Source organism: Schistocerca nitens, chromosome 6, assembly GCF_023898315.1.
Source record: "Schistocerca nitens isolate TAMUIC-IGC-003100 chromosome 6, iqSchNite1.1, whole genome shotgun sequence".
In the NCBI taxonomy this organism is placed as follows: Eukaryota; Metazoa; Arthropoda; class Insecta; order Orthoptera; family Acrididae; genus Schistocerca; species Schistocerca nitens.
The window spans coordinates 658,222,094-658,240,688 of record NC_064619.1 but is presented as its reverse complement, the minus strand read 5'-3'; positions in this window follow the sequence as shown (position 1 = coordinate 658,240,688).

Genomic DNA, 18,595 nt, shown 5'->3' with positions numbered 1-18,595 from the left:
TTCGGATTGTGTAAAGGATGAGGAAGGAAATCGGCCGTGACCTTTCAAAGGAACCACCTCGGCATTTGCATGGAGCGATTTAGGAAATCACCGAAAACCTAAATCTAGATTGCTGGACGCGGATTTGAACCTCCGTCCTCCCGAATGCGAGTCCACTTCGCTCGGTGTAAAATGGTTGACTCCAGCGCAAAGAAGACTATGAAATGTTTGAGTACGTCATTAAGATTGTGCTTTCCTTTGCTGTGGCTTTGCGATTTGCCTGCCACAGAATTCCACAGTTCAACGGAATTCAAAATTTTATGGAGCAATGCCAGTAGTTGCCATCTCAAGCTGATCCTTGATCATTCAGATATTCACGAACGTCCACCGTGCTGGAGAAACTGTTTGTCAGCAGCTTCTGTTAATCAGTACAACGAATAACGATTCCAAAGTTGCAAATTTTACTTTTTTTTATTCACTCGATGACTAGTTTCGGATCGAGACGCATTTGCAGATAATCGTAACATACTAAAAACTGGTATTTCCGAAGATGTGAAAACCATGTCAAAAATGTGCAGTTACAGCGCATACAGAGAATTGCATTTGGTCCATGGTTATCTGTAGGCACTCTAACTGTTCGTTGCACATTTTTGACATGGTTTGCACATCTCGGATATACCATTTTCACTATGTTTACAACTTTGAACTGGATTGTCGTTGTACTTATTCAGATATCATTATTTCCTACAGGGCTTGCCTTTAGGCGTGTTGTGGCCCCTGAATAGTCCTGCTATCTTACCCACATGTGCGGTGTCTTCGTCGACCCATAGCTTTGTATTGCCAAGATGTTTAGAGTATACTGTCCATTCAGGTTCCGCCTGCTTAGCCGAATGGCGCCGGCACGGTAGCTCAGCGTGTTCGGTCAGAGGGTTTCTGTCACAATAACTGAGTGAGTGGATCATCGAAAAACCTAAACGGGTGTCATCGGACGTCCGCCCCGAACAAATTCAACGAACAATATAGAACAAAAAATGAGATAAAGAAAGTGGAAACGTGCTTGCCTCCCAATCAGTGGCCCCGGGTTAGATTCCCGGCCGGGTTGGAGATTTTCTCCGCTCGTGGACTCGGTGTTGTGTTGTCCTCACCATCATTTCATACTCATCACTGGCGCGCAAGTCGCCCAGTGTGGCGTCGACGGAAATACGACTCGCACTCGGAGGCCGAACTTCACCGGATGGGGCCTCCCGGCCAACAACGCCACACGCACATTTCATTTGTTGTCCATTCAGGAATGTCTTCACTGCTTTTGTAGACAAGAACAGAACAACACGTTACGTCTTGCCGCAACTTAATTTCGGTCGCCTCTGTTTGATTCAATTTGGCAGACGAGCTTCTCTTACTCTCCTCCACTAATGATGCAACTGCAATCGTATATATACGTTGTTACCGTACGACAGTGAAATGGTAGTAAAACAAGCTCCTCTCCCAAAGCGGATATACACTGGTGAGCCATAACTAGAGCTGCGCTCTACCAAAACTACGGTTCGGTAATTTTGGTACAATACGTAAATGATGTAGTAAATGGTAGGCTTGCCGGCAGCACTACCAGTATTGGGAAGGAAATATAAGTGAATGTGTAAGAGAGAAACGGGGAGACGACGACTTCTCTTCGTTTGTTTATTTGGTTGGTTGTTTTGCACATAATTAGGACCGCATATCATTCAATGTTAGTCTCTTGTGTATTTCATATCATTACAGAATATAAATTGCGTGTTATGTCTTAGAATACGACGTACATTGTAGGCAGCATTGTACATATAAGACTATGAAAGCCCTGAACAAGAAACAGAAAAAGACATCGCCTCACTGAACATTATACCCAATGAACAATGGATGAATCATTATACAAACTTGTGATGCACACAGAAGGTCGAATATGACTGTAGGGAAGGAATGTACAATGAAACGGTAGATCCAGTTACTACGGAGGAACTACAAGAGGATTTGAAAGGCATGAAGAACAGAAAAGCTACTGGAATAGATAGAATAAATGCAGAACTGATTAAATATGAAGACTTCTACAGTTAATAAATGAATGTTGGATAAGTAAAATCCCCGATCATTGGTATACATCAGAAGTAATCTCTCTTTTCAAGAAAGCGAAACGTAACAACTGTAAAAACTATCATGGTTCAAATGGCTCTGAGCACTATGGGACTTGTCATCAGTCCCCTAGAACTTAGAACTGCTTAAACCTAACTAACCTAAGGACATCACACACATCCATGCCCGAGGCAGGATTCGAACATGCGACCGTAGCGGTCTCGCGGTTCCACACTGTAGAGCCTAGAACCCCTCGGGCACCCCGGCCGGCAACTATCATGGCATCAGTCTCCTAAACACTGGCTACAGACTAGACTGAAAAATAATGAGTAACTGCATGAAGAATATCGCAAAAGCTCTTATTTATGAAGAACAGAATGTATTTATACTGGTTTCCAAAAGTAACGTAACAAACAGAAATTTCGCCAGTTTGCGTTTATTTTGACGCAAAACAATGTAAGCAGGCGATAGTAAAGTAGAAGCAGTGTAATGAAAACAGAAAGTAAACAACTGCAACTTGGATAACAAATGGTTCAAATGGCTCTGAGCACTATGGGACTTAACATCTTAGGTCATCAGTCACCTAGAACTTAGAACTACTTACACCTAACTAACCTAAGGACATCACACACATCCATGCCGGAGGCAGGATTCGAACCTGCGACCGTAGCAGTCCCGCTGTTCCGGACTGCAGCGCCTAGAACCGCAAGACCACCGCGGCCGGCCTTGGATAACAGTAGACGAAAATGTTCTTCGTTTTTTCCAACTTACCTGAGTTGCACACACACATTCTGACAACTGGTTAAGGTGCTCAGTAAGGGGTATGACCACCTCTGGCAGCAATACAGGCCTGACAAACGACGGGGTACGCTGTTAATGATGTCATCAATATTATGTTGAGGCAATAACGCACATTCTTTCTGCAGAGCCGCTCGCAAGTCTTGGAGGGCAGTTGTTGGATGATGACGAGATGCAGGTCAGCTCCCTAGTGCATCTCAGACATGCTTCGTGGGATTCAAATCGGGAGAGCGAGCATGCCGCGCCATGCTCCTGCGACATCTTTCGTTTCCAAGAAAACATCAATCACCTGTGCATCAACCGTACATGAGCTCCCCTAGATCTCGTCACCGAGAGGTCAACATAATCCCTGCCCAGACCAATAGCAATCCTCCTCGATATCGGTCTCTTCCCATAATGTTGGGCTCTCGAAATCGTGTTCCATATACCCTTCAGATGCGAATCCGACGAGAATCACTCTCCAGACCAAATCGAGATTCATTTGTGATAAGAACATTGGCCACTCTTCGACTGTCCAGGTGGCATGTTGAAGACACCACTCTAGACGTTCCCTTCTGCGAAGACGCGTCAGAGGCGCTCATACAGAAGGTCTCCGACAATAAAGACCACTCAGTCGAAACATTCTCTACACCGTTTGCCTCGATACAACACGACCAGTGGATGCTGCAAAGTCAGATGCCAGTTTCTGCTCTGTACGAGGTGCATTCAAGCTCTAAGGCCTCCGATTTTTTTTCTAATTAACTACTCACCCGAAATCGATGAAACTGGCGTTACTTCTCGACGTAATCGCCCTGCAGACGTACACATTTTTCACAACGCTGACGCCATGATTCCATGGCAGCGGCGAAGGCTTCTTTAGGAGTCTGTTTTGACCTCTGGAAAATCGCTGAGGCAATAGCAGCACGGCTGGTGAATGTGTGGCCACAGAGAGTTTCTTTCATTGTTGGAGAAAGCCAAAAGCCACTAGGAGCCAGGTCAGGTGAGTAGGGAGCATGAGAAATCACTTCAAAGTTGTTATCACGAAGAAACTGTTGCGTAACGTTAGCTCGATGTGCGGGTGCATTGTATTGGTGAAACAGCATACGTGCAGCCCTTCCCGGACGTTTTTGTTGCACTGCAGGAAGGAATTTGTTCTTCAAAACATTTTCGTAGGATGCACCTGTTACCGTTGTGCCCTTTGGAACGCAATGGGTAAGGATTACGCCCTCGCTGTCCCAGAACATGGACACCATCATTTTTTCAGCACTGGCGGTTACCCGAAATGTTTTTGGTGGCAGTGAATCTGTGTGCTTCCATTGAGCTGACTGGCGCTTTGTTTCTGGATTGAAAAATGGCATCCACGTCTCATCCATTGTCACAACCGACGCAAAAGTCGTTGCGCGTCAACATTGCTCGGCAACATGCCACACGGGCAGCCGTGTGGTTGTCCGTCAGCATTCGTGGCACCCACCTGGATGACACTTTTCGCATTTTCAGGTCGTCATGCAGGATCGTGTGCACAGAACCCACAGAAATGCCAACTCTGGAGGCGATCTGTTCAACAGTCATTCGGCGATCCCCCAAACCAATTCTCTCCACTTTCTCGATCATGTCGTCAGACCGGCTTGTGCGAGCCCGAGGTTGTTTCGGTTTGTTGTCACACGATATTCTGCCTTCATTAAACTGTCGCACCCACGAACACACTTTCGACACATCCATAGCTCCATCACCACATGTCTCCTTCAACTGTCGATGAATTTCAATTGGTTTCACACCACGCAAATTCAGAAAACGAATGATTGCACGCTGTTCAAGTAAGGAAAACGTCGCCATTTTAAGTATTTAAAACAGTTCTCATTCTCGCCGCTGGCGGTAAAATTCCATCTGCCGTACTGTGCTGCCATCTCTGGGACGTATTGACAATGAATGCGGCCTCACTTTAAAACAATGCGCATGTTTCTATCTCTTTCCATTCTGGAGAAAAAAAAATCGGAGGCCTTAGAACTTGAATGCACCTCGTACCTAAGCGGTACCATCATGCCCTTCAGTCAAATAGAGGTTCTCTCTTTTTGATGTCACTCGTGGTCGGCCCTGCTCTGGTCTTCGGGGTACAGTTTTGCTCTCTATAAACTGTCGCCACATCCCGGAAACAACAGAACGATTCACGTTAAGCCATCGAGCCACATGAGTTTGCGACTGTCCTGCTTCCATTCTTTCTATGGCCCTCCACCGCAGAGGGTGTGGTAGACGTCTTCCCTGTGCCATCTGCACTGCCTGTGACTGTGTACACAGCGACTGTGGATGTGGGACTACCCGGCAAACACTAGTCCGTTTGATAGGTGCCCTGACATCATCGTTGGCGTGGTTTTCCGTTGACCGAAATGCCATCTTCCATGTAGAGCACGATCGTATGGAAATCTGGTTGACAGTTTGTATGATTATATCGTGAATTGGACGCATGACTGGTAAATAGGGGTTTGTTGCTCTAATATTGGACACCAGTGTAGATCATGTCGTTCATATACAGACAATGTGTATGCAATTTCAAACGTTGTAGAAAAACGCAGAGAATCTATTAGAAGCATTATAGAAGGCTGTTGACTGTGTGAACCTTGACAGCCTATGGAAGATTATGTCTGAATGTGAGTATCTTTATCACCTAATAGAGGTAGTGGAAAGACTTTACAATATTACACGCATTGTAATAAATGCAGGTAGGAATCGATTAGAAGAAATAATTATAAACCAGGTTGTTATACAAGGGTGTGGACTATCGCTTTCTAATATCTACATTGGCTTCACTATTCGCAAATGGAAATGTATAGTACGTAAAGGAATTAAGATAACTAATGAAGAATACCCTAATGCACTTTTGTTTGCTGAAGAATGAAGATGGTCTCCAAAGATCAGTATAGTGGTTGAACGAAATTTGCAAGAAGTACAACTTTAAAATTCATAGTAATCACATGAAAATAATGGCATTCCCAGGAAAATATCCAGTCACATCAAAAACTTTTTTGAATAATTTAGTTTTAGAACGAGTGTCTCAAACCTCTTATTTGGGCTGCTCTGCAGTTTTGATTTTGACTCTGCTATTGAAAGTAAAATACACGAATTCCAAGCCGGCCTAAGTGGCCGTGCGGTTCTGGCGCTGCAGTCAGGAACCGCGAGACCGCTACGGTCGCAGGTTCGAATGCTGCCTCGGGCATGGATGTGTGTGATGTCCTTAGGTTAGTTAGCTCTAACTAGTTCTAAGTTCTAGGGGACTAATGACCTCAGAAGTTGAGTCCCATAGTGCTCAGAGCCATTTGAACCATTTGAACAAATTCCAAATTGTTTGTGGTACCATCAGCAGAACAGCAGGCCACAAAGTACAAGAAGAGACCATCATGAAATTGTAGAACTTCATGATGGTCTCTTTTTGTACTTGATGCCCTCCTGTTCTATAATGGTACAACAGTGACGGGCGGTTCCTGTGTTTAAAAAAAAATCAAGCGGTAAAGATAAGGTTCCTAAGAGAAACGAAGGACTGCACGAGAAGAGACGTGAATGTAAACTAATATATTAAAACAGAATTAAATATTTTCAACCTGAATCAAAAATTCAAAAATATCGTGAGTCTTGGAGACAACACCTCATGAGAATGCCAGGTTACAGAATTCCCCAAAAGTTCCTGAACTACCAGCCGAATGGGAAAACGCATATTGGAAGACCTCGAAAAAGATGGGAATGATCTTGTTTGTTAGTACGGAACAGATGACAGCCTAATCCTTGAAACGAAGATTATGACCGTGGCGGTGATGGTGATGAGGAGCCAATCAAATCCACGTTGCTGCTGCTACACAGAAGGTTAGAGTTTTTTTTATGATGGATCCATTTCGACTAGATTGCCAGCTTCAGACCATCTGCAAAAGTTACATACTATTTTCTCTATTATATTATAATGCTGGTTATCGTACTTTCAGGTACGCTATCATCAGTGATCGCTGTCACTTGGTACTCTATTACAAGGTAGCGTAGATTTAGGGCTCTTATGCTTCAAACTGTATTGTCATTTGCTGCCATTGTGAATCGCCATTTCTCGTAATTCTTGTAATTTGACGTTTATCGTCAGATTTGAGAGAATGACAGTTCTGATTGTTGGTCAAAGATGCTATATGGTTATAGCTGCTATGGTGTGTTGACGTGTTGACGTTATCAAGTTTAAGTCTACAGTTCATAAACAATAAATTGTGGTCAAAGTTCACGTATGACCCTGGAGATGTCTTACAGTTTAAAATCTGGTTCCGAAATCTCTGTCTTACCATTACATAAACAACCTGAAACTGTCCGGTGTCTTCAGGTCTCTTCCACGTTAACAAATTTCTTTCACGATTTTTAAACCAAATGTTAGCGATGATTAAATTATGCTTTTTGTGAAATTTTATCAGGCGGCTTTCTGTTTCATTCCTTTCCCCCAGTACTTACTTACCCGGTATTTTTCGTTTTCTTCCTTTTCCTACTATCGAATTCCAGTTCCATAACCCAGTTAAATTATCGTCTCCCTTAACTATCTGAATAATTACTTTCGTCGCATCATACGTTTCTTTGGTCTCTTAATATGTAGAGCTAGTTGGCAGATAAACTTGTACTATTGTGCTGGGTGTGGGTTTGTATCTGTCCTGATCACAATAATTCGTTCACTATGCTGTTTGTATTAGCTTATCAGCATTTCTACACACATCAGAAAAAGTTTTGCTCACCTCGGTTCCCAGAGTTCCGGAACATGTACAGAAAGCTGGAATAGAGATCAAGATAAACATCATTTCCGCCCTTTTTATTGCTCTTGAAAACTACACATTGCATGTTGCACTACCATACAGCAATACCTTAAGAGTTGGTGGTCCAGACTGCTGTACACACCGGTACCTCTAATACCCAGTAGCACGTCCTCTTGCATTAATGCATGCCTGTATTCATCGTGGCGTACTATACATAAGTTCACAAGGCATTGTTGGTCCACATTGTCCCATTGTCCCACTCCTCAACGGCGATTCGGCGTAGATCCCTCATAATGGTTGGTGGGTCACGTCGTCCAAAAATAGCGGTTCTCAATCTATGGCTCAAATGGCTCTGAGCACTATGGGACTTAACATCTATGGTCATCAGTCCCCTTCTCAATCTATCCCAGGCACGTTCGATAGCGTTCATGTCAGGGGAACATGCTGGCCACACTAATCGAACAGTGTCGTCATCCTGAAGGAAGTCATTCACAAAATATGCTCGATGGGGGCGCGAATTGTCGTGCATGAAGACGAAAGCCTCGCCAGTATGTTACCGATATGGTAGCACTATCGGTCGGAGGATGGCATTCACGTATCGTACAGCCGCTACGACGCCTCCCATCACCTCCAGCGGCTTACGTCGGCCTCACATAATACCACCCCAAAACAGCAGGGAACCTCCACCTTGCTGCACTCGCTGGACAGTGTGTCTAAGGCGTTAAGCCTGATCTGGTTGCCTCCAAACACGTCTCCGACGATTGTCTAGTTGAAGGTGTAGTGTCGGCAGACTTGCCAACACTACGTACACTAATTGAAAGAGGCGGCCAAGATGCACGCGCTAACTCACGAAGGATGGAGTGAGGTCTGAAACAGGAGACTTAATGAATGCTATAAAGAAAAGTACGTAGCATCTGGACTACTTAACTTTTAATCCTTCCTTTGTATACATCGTTCTTGATGAGACATCTGGAGATTCTGGCGATACAAGTGAGACTCTTTAGATACAAGCAATCTAAGGCTAATGGCGCCTAGCTAGGTCGTAGACATGGACTTAGCTGAAGGCTATTCTACTGTCTCTCGGCAAATGAGAGCAAAGGCTTCGTCCGTATAGTCGCTAGCAACGTCGTCGTACAACTGGGGCGAGTTCTCGTACGTCTCTCGAGACCTACCGTGTAGTGGCGCTCGGTCTGCGATCACACAGTGGCGACACGCGGGTTCGACATGTGCTAATGGACCGCGGCCGATTTAAGCTACCACCTAGCAAGTGTGGTGTCTGGCAGTGACACCACAGAAGGCATATGTAACACTCATCGGCGAAGAGAACGTGATGCCAGTCCTGAGTGGCCCTTTCGGCATGATGTTGGAACCATCTGTACCGCAGTGCATGTTGTCCTGGTTGCAAAGATGGACCTAGTCATGGACGCCGGGAGTGAAGTTGCGCATCATGCAGCCTATTACGCACTGTTGGAGTCGTAACATGACGTCCTGTGGCTGCACGGAAAGCATTATTCAACATGGTGACGTTGCTGTTAGTGTTCCTCCGATCCATAATTCGTAGGTAGCGGTCAATCACTGCAGTAGTAGCCTTCGGGCGGCCTGAGTGAGGCATGTCATCGACAGTTCCTGTCTCTCTGTATCTCCTCCATGTTCGAACAACAGCGCTTTGGTTCACTCTGAGACGCCTGGACACTTGCCTTGTTGAAAGCCCTTCCTGGCACAAAGCAACAATGCGGACGCTATTGAACCGCAGTATTGACCACCTAGGCATGGTTGAACTAAACATGAACCGTTTACCTCTTTCCTAGTGGAAGGACTGGTACTGATTGGCTGTCGGACCCCCTCCGTCTAATAGGCGCTGCTCATGCATGGTTTACATCTTTGGGCGGGCTTAGTGACATCTTTGAACAGTCAAAGGGACTGTGTCTGTGATGCAAAACTTCTTTTGATGTGTGTATTTTGTTATCCTGTACTCGTCTGACCTAGAGTCCTGTTCCTCTTGTCATCGAATAGTAACATATATAAAATCAGTCTATCCATTTCCCTTTTTAAATTTTACAGCCTACCTGTCCTATTAAGGGATCTAACATTAGAAGCTCTGACCCTTAGAACACTAGATTTTTTGTGCATATACGTCGTCCTTCGGGGTAGTCCCTCCCAAAAGATCCGAGTGGGAAACTATTTCACTCCCTGAATATTTAGCCAAGAGGAGGTCGTATCATTTAACAATACAGTAGAGCTGCATAGTCTCGATAAAAATTGTGGCTGTAGTTTCCCCTAGCTTTCAGCCATTCGCAATACCATCAGAGCAAGGCCATGCTGGCTGATGTTGCAAGGCCAGATCTGTCAATCATCCAGACTGTTGCTCTTGTAGCTATTGAAAAGGCTGCTGCCCATCTTCAGGAGCCAGATGTTTGTGTGACCTCTCAAGCAGACACCCCTCAGTTGTGGTAACACCTACAGTTTGGCCATCTGTAGCGTTGAGGCACGCTAGCCGCACCACCACGGCAAGGTCCCTGGTTCATGGGGAGAGGAGGGGAGGGGGGCAAAGGATGAAATACCGTAATAATGTGTATGAATTACTATGTATAAAATTAATTAATGCCCAGTGTGACGTCAAGATAAATGGAGTAAACACATACCAAAAAATAATCAAGAAACTCAATTTGGTAACACATAAAAGTTTGTGGGTATGGTACCGCGTCACATTATACAAAACTACTGCTGGAGAAAACCGCCGTTTCGGTCACGATTGCAGCGGCCTTCTTCTGGGTCTACCGATGTGTTCTAGCTATGCAGTGTCCCTTATATTTTGTTATTACTGTTCACTGCGCATGCCATTCCGTCAAAATATGAAAAAGGTAGTTCATTTCATTGGTCACTTAAGGAAGAAGGAGAGGGAACTTTATTTGAATAGGTTACTGCGGTGGAGAGCGTAACCTGAAATGTCTATTGGCTCTAGTATTATGTGCCATGCCGCGCGGGTTTCCCGGCGGTCGTGGGCGCCTTGCCATGGTTCGCGTGGCTACCCCCGTCGGAGATTCGAGTCTACCCCTGGGCATGAGAGCGTGTGTTGTCCTTAGCGTAAGTTACTCTAAGTTAGATTAAGTAGTGTGTAAGCCTAGACACCGATGACCTCAGCAGTTTGGCCTCATAGGAACTTACAAAAAAAAAATGCCATGATTGGTGGTCACCGGCGAATGAGAAGTTGGCTCCTGTTTACCAAACACTGGACGTTGGCTGCGCGGCGGCAGTTACTCGCCGGTGGTGCTCGCGCCTCGTGTTGACAGTGCGGTCTGCTGGGCTCTGCTTTCTGGCAGCCAAGATGGGGCAAGCCTGAGTCCATCCTCTCTATTCATACACCACTGGCCATTAAAATTGCTACACCACGAAGATGAAGTGCTACAGACGCGAAGTGTAACCGACAGGAAGAAGATGCTGTGATATGCAAATGACTAGCTTTTCAGAGCATTCACGCAAGGTTGGCGCCGAAGGCGACACCTACAACGTGCTGACATGAGGAAAGTTTCCAGCCGATTTCTCATACACAAACAGCAGTTGACCGGCGTTGCCTGGTGAAAGGTTGTTGTGATGCTTCGTGTAAGGAGGAGAAATGCGTACCATCACGTTTCCGACTTTGATAAAGGTCAGTCTATCGCGATTGCGGTTTATCGTATCGCGACATTGCTGCTCGCGTTGGTCGAGATCCAATGACTGTTAGCAGAATATGGAATAGATGGGTTCAGGAGGGTAATACGGAACGCCGTGCTGGACCCCAACAGCCTCGTATCACTAGCAGTCGACATGACAGACATCATATCCGCATGGCTGTCACGGATCGTGCAGCCACGTCTCGATCCCTGGGTCAACAGATGGGGACGTTTGCAAGACAACAACCAACTGCACGAACAGTTCGACAACGTTTACAGCAGCATGGGCTATCAGCTCGGAGACCATGGCTGCGATTACCCTTGACGCTGCATCACAGACAGGAGCGCCTGCGACGGTGTACTCAGCGACGAACCTGGGTGCACGAATGGCAAAACGTCATTTTTTCGGATGAATCCAGGTCCTGATCACAGCATCATGATGCTCGCATCCGTGTTTGGCTACATCGAGGTGAACGCACATTGGAAGCGTGTATTCGTCATCGCCATACTGGCGTATCACCCGGCTGATGGTATGGGGGGGTTACACGTGTCGGTCACCTCATGTTCGCATTGACGGCACTTTGAACAGTGGACGTTATATTTCAGATGTGTTACGACCCGTGGCTCTACCCTTCATTCGATCCCTGCGAAACCCTACATTTTAGCAGGATAATGCACGACCGCATGTTGCAGGTCCTGTACGGGCCTTTCTGGATACAGAAAATGTTCGACTGCTGCCCTGGCCAGCACATTCTCCAGATCTCTCACCAACTGAAAACGTCTGGTCAATGGTGGCCGAGCAACTGGCTCGTCACAATACGCCAGTCACTACTCTTGATGCTGTGGTATCGTGTTGAAGCTGTATGGGCAGCTGTACCTGTACACGTCATCCAAGCTCTGTTTGACTCAATGCCCAGGCGTATCAAGGCCGTTATTACGCCCTTAGGTGGTTGTACTGGGTACTGATTTCTCAGGATCTATGCACCCAAATTGCGTGCAAATGTAATCGCATGTCAGTTCTAGTACAATAGATTTGTCCAATGAATACCCGTCCATCATCTGCATTTCTTCTTGGTGTAGCAGTTTTAATGGCCAATAGTGTATTATTAGGGTGTTAAGTATTTCAAAAAAATGGTTCAAATGGCTCTGAGCACTATGGCACTCAACTGCTGTGGTCATAAGTCCCCTAGAACTTAGAACTACTTAAACCTAACTAACCTAAGGACATCACACACATCCATGCCCGAGGCAGGATTCGGACCTGCGACCGTAGCAGTCTCACGGTTCCGGACTGCGCGCCTAGAGCCGCGAGACCACCGCGGCCGGCTTAAGTATTTCGATGCCCTCTCTAATTCTGCGTTTCGTCATAACTCCCTGCTTGGCCAACACACAGGCTTTTCTGAATTTTATTTCTTTGCCGCAGTCTTGCTGATGTTCTGCTCTGCCACTGTAGATTTGTTGTGTTGCCCTAGACGAATATAACGCTCGTGTTCCCGAATGCGCGTTGCTATTGGCCTACCAGTCTCGCCGATGCATGCCTCTCCGCAATCGCCTTCCACCTCGTACACGCCTGCAGTGTGTAATGCATCCACCTTGTCCTTATCGGAGCCTGGCACGGCCCGGATCCTGCGACCAATGTAGAAGACAGGCTGCTCCCCAACCGGTGACATTTTTCACAGAAGGTAAGCACACTGTTGGCTGCAGTTTGTCTATTTCTTGCCTATTTTGCCTACCTGTATTCGTCGACAAGGCTGTGTGGATCGACTTATGGCTGTAGCAATTCGCTAGAAACGTTCTGCGTAGCCTTTTAAGCTTAGGTGTGATGTTTGAGCATCACTTAGGCGCAGAGCACGGTTTGCCAAAGAACGGATGACCGAGTTCTTCTGCGCTGGGTGGTGGTAGGAGTGGGCGTGCAGATACCTGTCTGTATTTGTAGGCTTACGATATACCCCGTGCCCCATTGTGTCCTCCGTTGTCCTGTATACTTCGAGGTCTAGAAATGGAATTGCACCATTCTTCTCTACATCGAGCGCGAACTGTACCTTTCAGTGCACGTTGTTCAAATATTCGCGAAACTTGTGAAGCTCCGTTTCAACATGAGGCCAGATAGCGAACGTGTCGTCCACGTATCTGAACCAGCAACGTGGGCGCAAAGGAGCTGAACCGAAGGCCGTTGCTTCAAAGGCTTCATTGTATATATCGGCTGCCAACGGATATACGGGAGACCCCATTGCTACGCCGTCTGACTGTTCGTAGTATTTTCGTTGCCATTTGAGGTACGTTGAAGTCAAGCACAACTCAACCTGGTCGCACACGTCTGGCGGGACATGCTCCTGAAGGATGCGGATAGTTTCGTCTACTGGCACGTTCGTAAGCAGTGACTTCACGTCAAAGCTGACCATGATGTCCGTAGGTAAAACTGTGTCTCCCTTTAGACGTTGTATAAAGTGCGTAGAGTTCTTCACATAAGAACTAGGCATCTCAATTTGCAGGCTAGATACTTTGCCAAATTTTAAGTAGGTGAATTGATCCCTTTCACTATTGGCCTCAAAGGATAAATATTCTTACGTATCTTTGGAACACCGTAAAACGTTGCTTTTCTCCAGCAGTAGTTTTACACAATTTGACGCGGTACCATACCCACAAAACTTTATGACGACTGACTCTGGCCGTGGAAGCCTACGCAATTATATCAATTTGGTATGTTTCTCACCTAGAAGCTTCTCTCATTTCATCGATCTGAAGACAAGATGCGGTTTATTTTGCACACTTTCTCTCTCTCTGCCGTGTTCTGTAGGTATATTTTGGGGTAGGGCAGATAAATTAAAGAAAACTTTAATTCAGTAATAGTGAGATGCGTTAGCTCCACGCAAAACAGACGACCGCACATCCTGCCAGAGGCCCGTCAGGGACCTCGAATTCCCATACCAACCTCTTAAGCTTTTCTCACTACTCAATGGCCGATAATTTGTGTCATCTGAACTGTGACTCTCACAGTCACAATACATGACACAAGAATGAATCCCACGTTCCTGTCCATGGACCAGAGTGGAATACCCTTCAAAAATCTCGTGACTCTTTCTGCTCATAATTATGTTTCTCTTAAATATCACTAGGTATTTTCCAACTGGTAAACAACCGCAGCTATGGGGTCACCGAGGGCAAAATGTATGCGTACAGTGGTGCAAATGTCAGGAGAACTGATTTGGCACACGTGCAGTCACTTGTGTGATATCCAGAAGAAGCCTTCACGCTTCAGGTGCTGTCACTACCGGACTATATAAACACTGATACAATAAACTTACAAGGAAAATCCTCCCACTTCTTCTATATGTAAATTCGCTGCAACAAAACCGGTCTGTTCGACAACTAGCATTCTGGGAGTCATTCATAATCTATGGTAGAGGTGCAACAACTACAAGGACCGTGATAGACATTATATGCAATTTAGTTCATTTATTTTATCCTTGCAATTACTAATCAGTAGCTTCTCTGTGCGACTTCCTCCAGAATGTGTAATACATATATGCGATATTAAAAATTGTATTAGATACAGCAGTTTGCTTCATGTGTGGCTTATGAAGGACAAGTTATGTTTGGTTATTCATCTGTTTACTTCCTTTACTTGTTCATGGCTGAATCTTCCGCAGTCTTCATGTTGGATGAAATACTTCTTTCCTTTATTTTCACGTGATAAATTTCGTATTCGAAAACCCATTGTCGCTGATGTAACACTTTACCCGTTAATATTATGAATTGCGTTAATGCTCGTCGTTCGTGTGTTTTGGAAGCAAAATTTTAGCACTGTTTGTGTAAAGTGGATTTTATACATATTATTTCATACACATTATTAGAGTATTTTATTATCTGCCCCCCCCCCCCCCCCTCCCATGAAACATGGACCTTTTCCGTGATTATCTACCTCAATGCTACACATGGGCATAACTTGTTTTGCCCATAAACAAGACATTCATTCTTATTCTGAAAATTGCATACACCCGATTGTGTATGATATATTATACGGTGGGTAGGAATTTATACCACAGTAGTAATCATGTAAGTAATTGTACACTATGTGATCATAAGTATCCGGACACCTGGCTGAAAATACTCTCCATCGGTAATGCTGGAGTTCAGTATGCTGTTGATACACCCTTCGCCTTTATGACAGTTTCCACTCTCGCAGGACCGAGCGAGGTGGCGCAGTGGTAAGACACTGGACTCGCATTCGGGAGGACGACGGTTCAATCCCGCGTCCGGCCATCCTGATTTAGGTTTTCCGTGATTTCCCTAAATCACTCCAGGCAAATGCCGGGATGGTTCCTCTGAAAGGGCACGGCCGACTTCCTTTCATAATCCGATGAGACCGATGACCACGCTGTCTGGTCTCCTTCCCCAAAAACCAACCAACCATCCACTCTCGCAGGCATACGTTCAATCAGGTGCTGGAAGGTTTCTTGGGGATTGGCAGTCCATTCTTCACGGAGTGCTGCGCTGAGGAGAGGTATCGATTTCGGTCGGAGAGGTCTCGCACGAAGTCGGTGTTCTAAAACATCCCAAAAGTGTTCTATAGGATTCAGGTCAGGACTCTGTGTCGTCCAGTCCATTACACGGATGTCATTGTCGTGTGGCCACTCCACCACAGGCCGAGCATTATGAACAGGTGCCCGATCGTGTCTAAGGATGCCATCGCCATCCTCGAATTGCTCTTCAACATTGTGAAGCAAGAGGGTGCTTAAAACATCAATGTAGCCCTGTGCTGTGATAGTGCCACGCAAAAAAACAAGGGGTGCAAGCCCCCTCCATGAAAAACACGATCACAACATAACACCACCGCCTCCGAATTTTACTGTTGGCACTACACACGCTGGCAGATGACGTTCACCCGCCATTCGCCATACCCACACCCTGACATAGGATCGCCACATTGTGTACCGTGATTCGCCACTCCACACAACGTTTTTCCACTGATCAATCATCCAATGTTAAGGTTTTTACACTAAGCAAGGCGTCGTTTGGCAGTTACCGGCTTGACGTGTGGCTTATGAGCAGCCGCTCGACCATGAAATCCAAGTTTTCTCACCTCCCGCCCAACTGTCATAGTACTTGCAGTAGATCGTGATACAGTTTGGAATTCCTGTGTGATGGTCTGGAAGATATCTGCCTGTTACACATTACGACCCTTTTCAACCGTCGGCGGTCTGTGTCAGTCAACAGACGACGTTGGCCTGTACGCTTTTGTGGTGTACGTGTCCCTTCACGCGTCCATTTCACTGTCACATCGGAAACAGTGGATCTAGGGATATTTAAGTGTGTGGAAATCTCGCGTACAGACGTATGACACAAGTGACACTCAATCACGTGATCACTTTCGACGTCCGTGAGTTCCGTGGAGTGCCCCATTCTGCTCTCTCACGATGTCTAATGGCTACTGAGGTCGCTGATACGGAGTACCTGGTAGTAGGTGGCCGCACAATGCACCTAATATGAAATACGTATGTTTTGGGGGTATCCGCTAGTTTTGATCACGTAGTGTATATACGCTCACGGAAAAGAAAATTGAAATAGCAAGAAGAGGACACAAACGGAAGTTGGTAGGCGTGTTTCTGCAGCTGAAAGATGCTGTCTATTCAAATTTCGCGTCAGACACATGAGGCTGCAAATCAGATTTGATTTAAATACACGATATGACGATCGTGAGCGTTAGTTACCTTTGAGTTTGGACGTGGTGAGTTGATATTAGTCAAGGATGCCTTTAAGGCGACAAAATTGCCATTATCAACACCTTACTGAGTTTGAACGATGTTGTGTAATAGGTCCACGAGAAGCTGGATGCTCATCCTGCAGTGCCGTGGAGAGACTTGGCAGGAATGTAGCCACCGTACATAACTGCTGGCAGCCGTTGTTACGAGAAGAACACTGAGCTCCGGACGGCCACGTGGCACCACCGAGAGGGAAGAAGATCGTGTTCGGCTGATGAGTCTAGCATGTCTTCACCGCATCTGCAGCTGCAGTGGGAACAGCAGCTGGCACCAGAGTGACACAACGAATTGCTGTAAATCGGTTACTTCAAGGATAGCTCCCAGGCAGACACCCTGTGACGTGCATTTACACTGATCCAAAACCACCGCCATTTGCCACTTCAGTGGTGTCAAACAAGAGCGCATTGATGGGTAGGTTGGAGTCTATTGTTTTTTCTGATAAAAGCTGGCTCTGCCTGTGTGCCAGTGATGGCCCTGTGTTGGTTAGGAGGTCGCTGGGGGCCTGCAACCAACCTGTCTGCGTACTAGACACACTGGAACTACACCTAGAGTTACGGTCTGAGGTGCGATTTCGTATGACAGCGGAAACACTCTCGTGATTATCCCATGAGCCCTTGACTGCAAATTGTTGCGGCAATCTGGTGATTATCCGTATTGTGCTGTCATTCATGACCAGCATTCCAGGGGGGGGGGTTACCAACAGGATAAATCTCGCCCACATATCGCTGTTGTAACCCAACACGCTTTACAGAGTGTCGATATGTTACCTTGGCCTGTTGGATTACCAGGCCTGTTTTCAGTGGAGCATGTTACGCCGGAGACAAGGTAGGCCCTGAGGGATGGCAACCCATATTACACCATAGAGGACGAGGTTGTCTCTGTCCAAGGCGGACCAAAATCACCATGGTAAACACCGGCTGTTTGCATACAAGATAATGGAAACAGACATTCCGAGCACTACTTCCTGCAGGGGGAGCTCGAGCCACGGCCTGTAGGAAGTATCACTACGCCAAAACGTGATAGGCGGGAGACAGCTATTTAGGGGTAGAACCAGCCCTGAAGTTCAATTCACTCCGGATGCCGACCTCGTGTACTTCGACCACTGAAGATTACGTCTTTGTCTCTGAATTGGACTCTTACTAGTGTGTGTGTGTTACCACGAACCTTTGTGGAAAATTAAAAATGAACTTTTGTTTGCCTCAGTTAGGAGATTTTTACTGGCATCGTTATTGTTACCTTTCGTTTGTTGATCAGTCATAAACCTTGCGAATTTACATCAATTTATTTAATCATATGGCTAGGGCCCACTGTCGGGCAGGCTGTTCGCCGGGTACCGGTCTTTCAATTTGACGCCACTTCGGCGACCTGCAGTCGAAGAGGATGATACGAGAAAATTCCCCGACCCAACCGCGCATAGAACCTGGTCGCAGAGGATTGACAATCTTTCACGCTGACCATTCAGCTACCGGGAGCGGACATTTACTTCAATGAAAGTTATGTTTCTGAAAAATTGCGAATTGTCAGTTGGTGCCTTTGTGTGTCTTCCTCATGGCGGAAGTTGTGC